A 12716-nucleotide genomic window follows, 5' to 3' on the forward strand; every position below is an offset into this window, starting at 1 on the left:
AGGTGCTTGCTACTTTAGGCAAGTTGTTTAACCTCTGTGCCTCAGTACGACTCCCCCAAGACATAGTGTCTTAACCCACTGTGGTAGCTCAGGCGGGGAATGCTAGCCCTCTGGGAGGCCAAGGCAGGAGGGCTGCCTGGAGTTGGAGGTCAACCTGAGCTGACCAGCTGCAGCTGCACAGCTAGTGACATTTAAAGTCTTTAAAATAGAACCTTTACACTTGGCATTTTTAATATTAATTTGGTGATGATAATAATATATAGTTCTAAATTTATGCAAATTCTACTTAAAGGACAAAGTATCTCCTATACCCCCTGGAAATGGGGGTAGGGTAGAGAGATACTAGATGCTCAAAAAAATAACATGACATGTGTTTGATAGACACGAAATAGATGTAATTTAGATAAGAGGGATCTGGGCATGTGTACACATCGTGCGTTACTTTCCTACAATTAGTTCTAGATCTTTTTCTTGCCCTCTTCAAAGCCTGGAGTTTGTTGCAATGAGCGTTATAGTTGTCAGAAACACTGGCCGCCTGACAAGCTGGCTCTTTGGCTAGTCTGAAGGCTGAGGCTGCTGCAGGAAAAGTGGGTTACATGACAGTACAGCTCTGCTGCTGCTGCTGGAGATGGAAGACCAATAGCCTCTGACAACGCTCACATGGCAGGATGGAGCAGCCAAGGTCTTTGTGAAGGTTCCTGGACACTCCCGAGCCCAGTGGGAACCTGAAAAAGGTAAGTGCCCTCGGTGAGCCCGGAGACCTGGGCGGTGCGACAGAGTCGGATGGCTGAGTTCTTCCCACCCCGGGCAGGTGCTGGTGGCAGCATCCACACAGACCCCGCTCTGCCCTGGGTGTGTGCGGGTGGGCGAGTCCCCGCAGCCCCTGCAGCGCCGAACCGGGGCCAGCTCCCGGGGCGGGCTGACCTTGCCGCGGGGCGGCCGAGCTGGCGCAGTCCCCGCGCCGCATTGCCGGCTGCTCGTGCGGGCGCCCCCTGGCACCGGGACCGCGCGCCCGCGCTCCCACCGCGCCCCACGCCCCACGCCCGCGGCCGAGCGGGCTGCACGGACCGCGCCTGAGGCTCGGGAGGGTGGGGCGGCGCGCGCCCACGGGCCGGCCGAGGGCGCCTCGCGCCTGTGCACGCGCAGCGGGTGGGCGTGCTCGGGGCGCGCGCCACCGCTGCCGCCGCCTCAGCTTGTCGCGCCGCCCGCGCCGCCCGCTCTCGGTGCTCGGCCCAGCACGTCGGCTCCGGAGCGGCCGTGGGCAGCGCGGGCCCGCGGCGTAGAGTCCGCCGGTCTCGGACCCGCGTCCCGCACGCGGACTGTCCCGGTAAGCGAGGGCGGGGGCGGTGGGACCCCGCCGTCACCCCGAGGGGCGGGTCTGCGGTCCCGGACTCGGATGCTGGTGCGGGAGCCGCCCCCACGGGGGCCCCTGTGCAAGTGGATGCACGCCAGTGACCGCCACCTCTACCCCGAGAGCGTCCGTGGGACGGGCATGGAGGGAGACGCCCAGGGCGCTCTGCACTTTGTGCCTTGCACAGCCCCAGTGTGGAGTCACCCTCCCCAGGCCCCCAGGGAGGCCTTCTGTGTAAGTGGATCGGCATCAGGGTAGTCTCTGGACTTGGCTCCGTGGAAGAACATCTGGGAACCTCAGGGACTTCCTCAGTGATGTTGGTGAACCTCAGGTGATCTCAGCCCATGCCCCTAGAGATGCCCAGAAAGAACCTTTGGCTGGAGAAATGGAATCCATTTGTGGCATCATAGCTCCAAGGACTTTGGCCCTGACCTCCTGAGGGACTCAGCGTGCCCTCGCTTGTCCCCCTCAACATAGTGGAAAGGAGTGGGGACTCTATGGGGCTGTGGCCTTTGTTCATTCCATTTCTCACACTGCCCCAGTAGTGTCTCTTCTGAATGATAGCCTGGTTGGCTTCACGCTGGACTTTCGGGGAGACTGGAACTGCTTGTAAGAGCACAGGGCCCAAGGGGTACCAAGACCAGTGAGGCCTCCAAATCAAAGACAAGATACCTGAGCCTGTGAGCTTGACTATCCAGAAACACTAAGACCAAGTTTCTGGAGGAAGGACTAGGGGGGAGGGAAGCATTCTTGAGAACTCATGTGCCAGGCACTGTGCTAGATCTGTTTAAACATCTTACATAATACTTAACAACAGCTTCATCAAATTGCCCCCATTTAAACATTAGGTATTTGTGACGCAGGCTTAGTACTTTGCCCGAGATCACAAATGACGAGTTAAATGTTCTTCAAATTTAACTCAGAGAAAAGTGTCAAAGAGGGACAGAAGAAAGAGAGGATGTTTGTTACTAAGTTGTGCTGAAGGGTCAAGCATGGAGCTTTGCATATGTTCCGCAGAGGTGATCCTTAAGGGGAGGGGGACAGTTTATCAGAACGTGCGGCCACTGGAGCAGTTATCCACGTAATCCCCTGGTTTCAATGCATGGCTTCCTTTGTTGGCGGCACTACTGTAATGGTGTGGTGGTCTTTGACAGGAATTGCTTGGGAGAACTAGGGGGGCCACCTTCCCTGCTGCAGGACCTTGGGGGTGAAGAAGCAGAGAGACTGTCACTTCTAGGAGTCACCCACACTTCCCTTGCGGCCCTGCATGTGCACCAGTGGACAGTAATCCGCAAATGCCACCCAGGACGCTGTTGACAAGTTCTGTGTGAGAAGCAGGAGGGTGGAAAGGATGGGAGCCAAGAGAGGCTCGCTGGTAATCTGTCGTCTGGGAGAGAACCAGATACCCCGTCTCACCCCTCAACACTTCCATTCCAGCTGACTCCTCAGGGTATAACTTTGGGCCCAAAGATAGATTCTTGCTTCTTATCCAAAAAGGGAGTGTGAAAGGGCCAAGCCACGTAATTTACCCCAGAGCCCTTCTGGAGCGTCCCTGTTCGTCTTCGTCCTGACCTGCACAACCAAACCTAGTACCCTTTAATATAACGCCCTCCTAGATCTGGGCCCCAACGAGAAAGGGCCGATCAGAGCATAGGTCCGTCCTGGTTTCCTTTGAAAACATATATACCTACTTCAGAGACTGAGGCAGGGGGCTTACCACAAGTTGAAGGCCAGCCTGGGCTACTAGAGAGACGGTCTCAGAAAAACAAAACCAAGAAGACACTGAAATTCTGCACTGGCTATGGTAATCTATGCCTGTTATCCTGGTACTTGGGAGGTAGAGGCAGGAGAAACTCAAGTTCAAGGCCAGCCTGGGCTTCATAGAAAGTTCTAGGCATTGTCTCAAAAAAAAAAAAAAAAAAGATAAAAAGAAAAAGAAATGTTTCTTTGGGTGTCTGGGATTACATCGTGAGAAGAGGAAGCTACCAAGGAAATTGGATAACCTAACTGACCAATTGTCTTCCTTAAGTACTTGATCTTCCTTAAGTACTTGGCTCCTTTCAGGATTGGATAGTTATAGTACCTCAATCATAGCTCAACAAGCAAATCTGACAGAGGTTCACATTGGTTAGCATCTGATATAAAGTTGCTTATAATCCCCTTTTAGCTTAAACCCCCTCTCATTAGTTCAATTTATATATATATATATATATATATATATTTAATTTACCAGGATTGTCTCTGAGATATACATATACATATACATATACATATACATATACATATACATATACATATACATATACATATACATATATCTCAGAGACAATCCTAGTAAACCCAAGGGCTGATCAGTGAGTGTGCTCTGGCCTTTCACAGCTCCCCAGAATATGTGTGTGTGTGTGTGTGTGTGTGTGTGTGTGTGTATTGTTTTAAGAGAAAACTGAGGCCAAGCCTGCAAATATGGTGGCATTTGTTCTAATTCAGACATTTCTTTTTGTTTGTTTTGTTTTGTTTTGTTTTTTCAAGACAGGGTTTCTCTGTGTAGTCCTGGCTGTCCTAGAACTTGCTCTGTGAACCAGGCTGGCCTGAATTCAGAGATCTGCCTGCCTCTGCCTCCTAGATGCTGGGCCAAAAGGCTCTCAGATATTTCTTGTTGGAGTATTATTATTATTATTATTAATCTTTTCACTGAGGACTCTGAATATCACTCACTGGTAACTTGGGAAAATTACTTGATTGATCTAAGTGCTCCCCAAAACTTTGATCCTTGGTTCTATCTCCTAATGTCTAGTATTGAGTAAACATTACATTTCAAAACTTGTCAAAATAGTGCCTGAGCATAGCCTTAATCTCCCCCCCCCAAAAAAAATTGCTTCATTCCAAAGGGAAATAAGAGAATGCCCCTCCCCCCACCTGAGTACACACAAATGGGTATGGATTTTCAGACTTGGATTTTCCATAGATTCTCTGGCCACACTGTAGTCATTTTCTTCTTCCCACACTACCCATGTATTTTTTAAGTGCTTCCTTTTTCTTGGACCCTGGAGAATAAAAGCTCCCCAGGTCCATTTTCCACGGCTCCTAGTTTCTCCCAGCACACCTGTTCCTAAGTGGATCGTAGTCTCCCATCCCTTCAGCTACAGTATCTGTTGTCTTTGGGTGCTACATGCCTGCCTCGTGATGCTTCCTCGTTCCCGATTCACCTCACCTATCCACAGCTGACGGGAACATCATTATCTAGTCCTTCCTTCAGTCTTAATGACTATGTTCTGATTGGAATTGTTCTGCCAGCTTTGGGCTGAGAAGCATGGGCTGTCGGTGTCCCGCTGGAGAAGGACCCTTGGTTCCAGTATAGCATCTCTCCATGCTCCGCCCACCTTCTGGCAATCCTCTCAGAGGTCAGCACACACCCTAAGTGCTGCTGACCTGACAGCACTGTGCTGTATAAACAGGAGACTTCCTGCCCTCGGGGAGTTTGCATAGAATCAGTCTGCATTTCGTCACTCAATTACTATTAATACAAAGTGCAGGAAAAGTACAGGGCAAGGGGCGGGGGAGGGGGGATACAGCTTTGCAGGCTACTCATGGCGGTCCGTGTGAGTGTGCCATTTCCCAGGTATCACCCACGGACAACTAACTGCTAACTATCTTCATCTTCCAACCCCTGCCCAAGTTATTCTTACCCATACATATTGAGCGACTGGTCACGCGCACGCTCGCCTCCCTGGGCAAGTCACCTATGTGGATAGCACGCTATGAGCTACCGAGCCCTTTACATGGTGTGATCTCTCTTTGACGGAGACTGTTTCCTGTTGCTATGGTCTCTCTGAAACACTCAGTGATTCGGCTCCCTGGCCCTCTTTCTCTTGTTTGTATTTGTCCGGTAAGCTTCAGTCTCCTTAGACAAAGGCCAGTGATTACTACAGCCCCTCCCTGCCAGGCCTTAGGTTGTGGGAGAGTTCTATGCTGGGGAGCTGTGAAAGGCCAGAACACACTCACTGGTCAACCCTGGGGGTTACCAGGATTGTCTCTGATCATTCTGGCCAAACTACTTTCCCTGCCCCCCCCCACTTCCCTGAATTCAAATGAATATTCTCTTTTAAACAAATATTTTAGGCATACTACATCAAACCAGCCCTTTGAGCTGATGCTAATTCATATGTGAGTACAGATTTCCTTGCCTATTTCTATCCAGCACCAGGGCCGGCTTCACAGCTCTAAGTCATGGTGGAGTCTCCATACATCTCCATGCTTGGCATGTGTTTTTACCTCTTCCTGGAATGCTTTTTTTTTTTCCCTCATCCACTGGGTTAACTCCCACTCATCTTCAAAATTTAGCTCAAGCAACACCTTTTTTTTTTTTTAATCCTACACGTTATGCCCCCTACACACGCACGCACTCCTGCATCCTGCACTGAGACTCCATCTCTTCATCCTAGTGACAGCTATTAGTGCTTGATTTGTGCCTAACACATAGTAGGCTGCACACACACACACACACACACACACACACACACGGGAGGGGGTGCGGGGGGAGCTTATAGACTCAATAAGCAAGAGAGTGGCGAGATAGTTAAAGTGTAATAACTGCATAAATGAAGCCGAACCTGTGCTTTGGGGACCTAAGAGCAGAAAACAGGGAGTGCCTCTCCATCTTGCTGGGAAAATTCACTTGCTGAGTGCAGCCCCACCAGCCAATCACTGCCAGTGCGGTGTTCCTTAACTGTTGCTCTGCTTCTGTGGGAAGTCAGAGCTGTAGCTTTTAATGAAGACAGCCCAATCCCCAGAGGCTAAAGATCATGCCATCATTTTGCTCTCATGTATATTAAAGCTTCAGTAAATATTAAGCAGCAGCAGGGTGTCCCTCCTGCCTCAGAGCCTGGAGCTGGGGGTGGGAGACAGTTTGACTTGGGCTCCAGCCTGTCTGCTTCTTAGCATCTCTGCAGTTCTGCACATCTTCCTAGATAGGCAGAAGTGGACCGAAGGAGATGGGGAGGGTGGCTTCCGGGTCTGCAGCCATGAGAACTGACACCAGTCTGTAGGTTACTGCCAGGAGAACGGCGACTAGAAACAGACTCCCGGGACACTGGCTGGAGAAACTGGATTCCTAAAGCAGCAGGCAGAGGAGAACAGCTGGACCACTTGGGCTGCCTCAAAGAGGGTAAGGGAATTCTTCATGATGGCTCTTGCTTACGTTCTCCAGGTTGATGTTGATATGTATGGTGAGCCCAGGGTCGTGACTCACGGGGCGTGACCCTTCTTGGGCTCAAATGACCCTTTTTCAGGGGTCACATATCAGATATCCCTGTACAGTAGATGTTTATGTTACAGTACATAAGAGTAGCAAAATTACAGCGATGAAATAGCAATAAAATGATTTTATGGATGGGGGTCACCACAGCATGGGGAACTTCATTAAAGGAGTCGCAGCAATGGGGAGGTTGAGAACCCCTGCTCTGATCTTTACAGACCCCCCCCCCTCCAGTTCTGTTGGTTTTCTATACCCTTGTAACTTTTACCTTCTGTGTTAAGTGTGTAGTCCTTCAGCCACACACCTCCAGGAACAAACCAACCAATTTAACTACTACACCTGAGAACACAGACACCTGCTTGGCGTCTCTGGTTCAAACCCACGAACAGGGAGATGCATTCTCAAGCTTCTTCCTTGTGCCCTAGCAAGCTTCACGCCTGTGGGCCAAGCTATAGTCAACAGGGCAGAGAATACATACCATCAACCCGGAAATGGGCGTTTCTCGTGTCTTAACTTCATGGTTGTAGAAACTGACTCAATTAAAATGTTCATCCCTCTCATCTGGAGCCAGATCATAGCAGGCACTGTTCTCTGTGGCAGAAAATCACCCATAGCTACCGTAAGGTCAGTATTCTTATCCTCAATGCCCTGACCCACCGTTCAGGCCCCACCCCTGAGGAGGCAGGGAGGATGTGATACGCTGAGTTGACACTCTATTTCTGAAACTGAGTTCCAGAGCCTTGCGCGTGATCACGTTTTTTTGGCCAACTTTGGTTTTGTCTTCTTTTGTTTCCAGTGCTGGGGATTTTGTCCAGGAGCCCATGTGTGTTCCACAGGCTCTCTTCCACTGAGCCACATCCCCAGACTTCAGTTCAGTTTGTGAAACTTGAGTTGAGCTAAGCTGCCAGGCCAGCCTTGAACTCACTTCACAGCCCAGTCTGGCTTTGAACTTGTTGTGAACTGAGTCCTGAATGGTTGAAATTACAGCCCTAAGCAGGCCTTAACGTCTGGCCATCCCTGGTGAAAAGAAAGGATACTGACTCCATATCTGAAATAAACTGACTTTGCCCAGTCATCTCGGCAACATTCATGCTTGGGAAAGACAGTGGGGACCATCCACATTTTGTACCCTTTGTTTTCATGTTTTCATTTCTTTTTCTGCAAGCTCAACTCGAGTGTGTGTGTGTGTGTGTGTGTGTGTGTGTGTGTGTGTGCGCGTGTGTGTGTATGTGTGTGTGTGTATGTATGTGTGTGTATGTGTGTGTATGTGTGTGTGTGTGAGTGTGTGTGTGTATCCCTCCCTCTGTAAATCAGGTTGGCCTCAAACTCACAATGATCCTCCTGCCTCAGCCTCTCAATGTTGGGATCACAGGTGGATGTCACTACACTCAATTTTCAAACATCCCTCGGTTCCCTTCTCACTTAGGGGTTCCTTTGCCTGTCCCTGCCTAGGAACACCCTCACAGCCTCCAGAGAACCCCTTTTAATTGCTCCTGGGCCTTCCCAACGACTGCCATTTCCACACAAAGGATCAGGCTCAAGTGAGTCAATGCACTTCATGTTAGAATGCTGAATAAGGAACCNCCCCCCCCCCCCCCCCCCCCNCCTCTGAGGCCCNCTGCTGCCCAGCCTCTCCACAGCCACAGATCTTTTTTTTTTTTTTCTTAAAATTTATTTATTATATGTAAGTACACTGTAGCTGTCTTCAGACACTCCAGAAGAGGGCATCAGATCTTGTTAAGGATGGTTGTGAGCCACCATGTGGTTGCTGGGATTTGAACTCTGCACCTTTGGAAGAGCAGTTGGGTGCTCTTACCCGCTGAGCCATCTCACCAGCCCAACACAGCCACAGATCTTTACAGAGAGAGCATGGGCAGAGGGCTTCCCTGATGCCTTCGCCTTCCTTATTTCTTTACCAGCTCCCGCTGTGGAGCAAAACCTCTCCACTCCCACTACTTTGCCCTCATAACGAATCCCATTGCGTTCTACGTAGGTGCTCTGCAAAGAATGGGTGTGTCTTGCACACACATTCTGAGCTACCCACATATTCGTTCTGCCTGACAAATACATCTCAACAGCCTTCTCCTGCTGAAAGGGAGATTCTGATCGTTGCCGCTGTCATGTCTTCCTGGTCCTGCCATCAGCTGCACTGGCTCACTCTGTGGTCTCCCACCACCTGCTCTATCCCTAAGGCGTTCTTTAAGCCTCTCTTGTATACACCCCAAAATCTTGGTAGTCACATCATTCCTGAGACAACATCTTCTTATCCCCTTTCCATTCTTGTTGAGAATGGGGGGGGGGGGAAGATTCCGCCCACCAGCCAAAGAAGCAGTCATTGAGAACAATCTGTGAGACCTTTGCAACTTCACTACCTTTCAGCTTGCTCTTCTTCCTAGGCCTCCTTCCAACCCAGGAGAGGCCCAGCTTTCTCTCCAGGCGGTCCCTCTTACCCATTGCTAATCAGTGCCACTTGTTTCATCCAGGAATTCGGGCTGCCTGTGTTAATTCCTCAAACACCACAGGTGCCCATCCCCGCTACTTCACACACTTTTAATCAAGGTGTCTTCTGCAGTGCTCTTCATTAAACATTAAGAGATTTAGGCTTATTCTTAAGACTTAATTCTGTTGTGTCCTCGCAGTTTATAATCAGATCGCCGCGTGCCATTTCAAAATGATGAAAATAAAATGAACAAACAAACAAAAAAATGGCTTGAGGTCATGTTTGGGCCATAGTGGCTTCCTATTAATGGTTCTACTTCACAGTTTTTTGCCTTAGGGACATAAAGCAATCTAGAAAAATGGACCTTCTCCAGCAAAAGGAATAACCTGTTCAAAGAAGCTATGACAAACAGCAGCATGTTGTTTGCTTTTTCTATTTGATTAATTTGATAGCGCACGCCAGCTCTGTCTTCATAAAAGTTCCTCCAAAATCTAAACTCGCAAAACGACTGCAGGGACTTCATTACAGCTGAGGGATCTTGGCATTTTAACAGAGTGAGTGCTCTCCTAACACGGAGCAGTGGGGGGGAAACAGCTGCAGTGTGGAAGGGCTCTGTGATCTAGCCACTGCTACACTGGTAATAAGTCACTTCACGCATAGAATGGTGCTCCTAACTGGCTAGCTCGCTCAGTATCCTATATGACATCATCAGAAGAAGCCAAAAGCCAAACACACATAGTGGCTCTCTCCCGGTTAATCAGTCTTGGAAATTAATTTAACTATGTTCAGGGTCTCCAAATAAATGTTTCCAACTGAGGCTCAGCCCATGCCTTCTCTGGGCTCACCACTGTTGTCCAGGACTTCTGACATCATTTCTAAGAAAGAGGTGCCTTGCATCTCTTTGGAGAACTGGTTCATGCCCTGTGGCCCCAGGAGCCAGGTGGATTCTGCGGAACCCTGGGGTTCTGCAGCCTGTTACACTGACAAAAAACAAATTCGTTACAAATATAAGTGTATCTTATAATTGCTATGCATTTCAATCCAATCACTTATCTTCTGGAGTTTTTTACATAGACTCTCCCTGCTCCCATAATCCAGCTAACCCACCATTTGGAAACCATCGCTCTTTGTGTTTCAAACATTAAATCATTTTTTTTATAATTTGTCTATTAAGTTATTCTGCACTTTCTACTAGAATTCTTTCTACCCTCTTACGATTTTTTTTTTCTGGTTTTTTTTTTTTTTCAAGACAGGGTTTCTCTGTATAGCCCTGGCTGTCCTGGAACTCACTTTGTAGACCAGGCTGGCCTCAAACTCAGATATCGCCTGCCTCTGCCTCCCAAGTGCTGGGATTAAAGGCATGCGCCACCACCGCCCGGCCACGATTTTTTTAAAAAAAAATGTTTCAGTAAGGCAGAAGGTCATGATGGCACATGCCTTTAATCTGACTCAGGAGGCAGAATTGGGTGGGTATCTTCAATGTCTAGGCCAACCTGGAGTTCTAGGTCACCCAGGGAGGGCTACATAGAAAAAAATCATTAGTAAAGGTGGTTTTTTACTCATACCCATAGTTCTAAAGGGATCCATCTGTTGGGTCGAGTGTTTTATTTTCCTCTCCGCTCTCTCTTACTTTATCCCACTCTTCTTCCTTTTCTCCATTTCTCCCACCTTTTCCCCTTAAAAATACAAATCTATTCTCTTGCAATACTGGAGCCAATGACAGGACAGGGTCTTAATGGGCTAACGTGAAGGTGTCCGTTCGCAGGGGTGCACAGCCCTCTGGAGGCTCCAAGGGTGCTCCCGCTTCCTTGCCCTTTCCAGCTTCTTAAAGCCACATACATTACTTGGCTCTTCGCCCTCTTTTTTTTTTCAAAGGCAATCTTCCCTGTGCCCCATCACAGAACTGGCTTCCTTGGTCAGTCTGTCTCTAGTAGACACCCCCACCCCCACCCCATCCACACAGACTGTCAAAAGCAGCAGGTTTCCTTATAGTCTCGTGTTATAAGTGGCCATCTTCAAATCGAAAGGAAGAGTGCTTGAGTCACAAGCCCTGGACTCAATCCCAGCACTGACAAAGAAGTACAATTCTTCAGTGAAAAATATTTACTGGGCAGTGGTGGCACACACCTTTAATCCCAGCACTCAGGCAGCAGAGGGAGGTGGATCTCTGAGTTCTAGGCCAGCCTGTTCTACAGAGTGAGTTCCAGGACAGCCAAAACTACACAGAGAAACCCTGTCTCAGAAGAGAGAGAGAGGGAGAGAGAGAGAGAGAGAGAGAGAGAGAGAGAGAGAGAGAGAGAGAGAGAGACCCTGACTCTACCCCCCTAAAAAATAATGAATTGAACAAAATTTCTCAAAAGACATTTATATGGAAAATAAATACACAAACGAAGTGTACACCATGCTTAGTCACCAGGAAAACACAAATCTAAACTGCACTGGGAGCCACCTCATCCCCGTCACAATGAAAATAAACAGCAGGCGCTGGCCCACCTATTGGGTTATAGTCCAGTCTCTATGGAAATAAGCATAGAGGTCCTAAAAAAGAAAAATCTAACATGAGGCTGCCATTCTGTCCACTCCTGGGTTGTGTACCCGAGGAAGTCTAAATTAGAATACACCTGGATGCTCTCCAGAGGACCTGGGTTTGATAACTAAGCATAGTGAAATTCGCCCGTCACCCCAACACCCAGGAAGCTATGGTAGGAGGACCCTCAACATCCTGGCCAACCTGGGTGAGCTGCAGGCCAGCCTGGGCTACACAGAGACTCTGTCTCTAAACAAAATAAAGTAGGTAAGGATCTCTGTGCACCACTTTCTGTTGCTGCTTTGAGAGCGATCTCACTGTTAGACTTGGCTGATCTGGAGCTCCTATGTTAGTGCTCTTAACTGCTGAGCCACCTCTCCAGCCCCCACGGGGGAGTCTTAAAAAGACGAGGATTATCAGGAACCATCAATTTAGTAAAAGAAAAAAATCATAATCTTTGGGTTCAGTTACAAGTTCGCAAATAAATATTTGCATATACAGTATTTCCTCATAAAAATGTACTTCTTTGCATTGCAGTAAAAAAGGAAAGGAAAGGAAAAAGGAAAGGAAAGGAAAGGAAAGGAAAGGAAAGGAAAGGAAAGGAAAGGAAAGGAAAGGAAAGGAAAGGAAAGGAAAGGAAAAATTATGGGGGGGGGGACAGTGTTGGTGAGATGGCTCAGCGGTTAAGAGCACTGACTGCTCTTCCAGAGGTCCTGAGTTCAAATCCCAGCAACCACATGTGGTGGCTCACAACCATCTATAGTGGGAATCTGATGCCCTCCGGTGTGTCTAAAGACAGTGACAGTGTACTCATCATATATATTAAATAAATAAATAAATAAATAAATAAATAAATAAATAAATAAATAAATAAAAACTTTTTTTAAAAAATTAGGGGTGGGCATATGACTTGGTGGTAGAAGGCTTTACTTAGCGTTCCTGGGGGCTTGGGTTCCGTCTTCAGCTGAACAGTTTTTACATTGAAAACATTCCACTTAATGTTTAATTCCACAAGAGAACAGTGGGTCTGGATATATAAATGCCTGTATTGACAATAGCAGCGATGGGGACTGGAGAGGTGGCTCAGTAGCTGAGAACACTGGATGCTCTACCAAGGACCTGGGTTTGATTCCTAACACTCACA

At 48.4% G+C, this 12716-nt stretch overlaps 1 protein-coding gene across 11 annotated transcripts in view; it reads left to right on the plus strand.

The window, feature by feature from the left end:
- Nucleotides 1-500: 500 nt before the first annotated feature.
- Nucleotides 501-12716, plus strand: part of Phf24 (PHD finger protein 24) — a 28704-nt gene continuing 16488 nt past the window's right edge. For 2 of the 11 annotated variants that reach the window (XM_021222258.2, XM_029533346.1), the window contains exon 1: nucleotides 501-734. The gene's annotated coding sequence lies outside the window, so the exon portion shown is untranslated. The other 9 variants (XM_029533344.1, XM_021222259.2, XM_029533340.1 and 6 more) reach the window with 8 other exon arrangements.

The sequence above is a fragment of the Mus pahari genome, chromosome 22 (genome assembly GCF_900095145.1).
Source record: "Mus pahari chromosome 22, PAHARI_EIJ_v1.1, whole genome shotgun sequence".
In the NCBI taxonomy this organism is placed as follows: domain Eukaryota; kingdom Metazoa; phylum Chordata; class Mammalia; order Rodentia; family Muridae; genus Mus; species Mus pahari.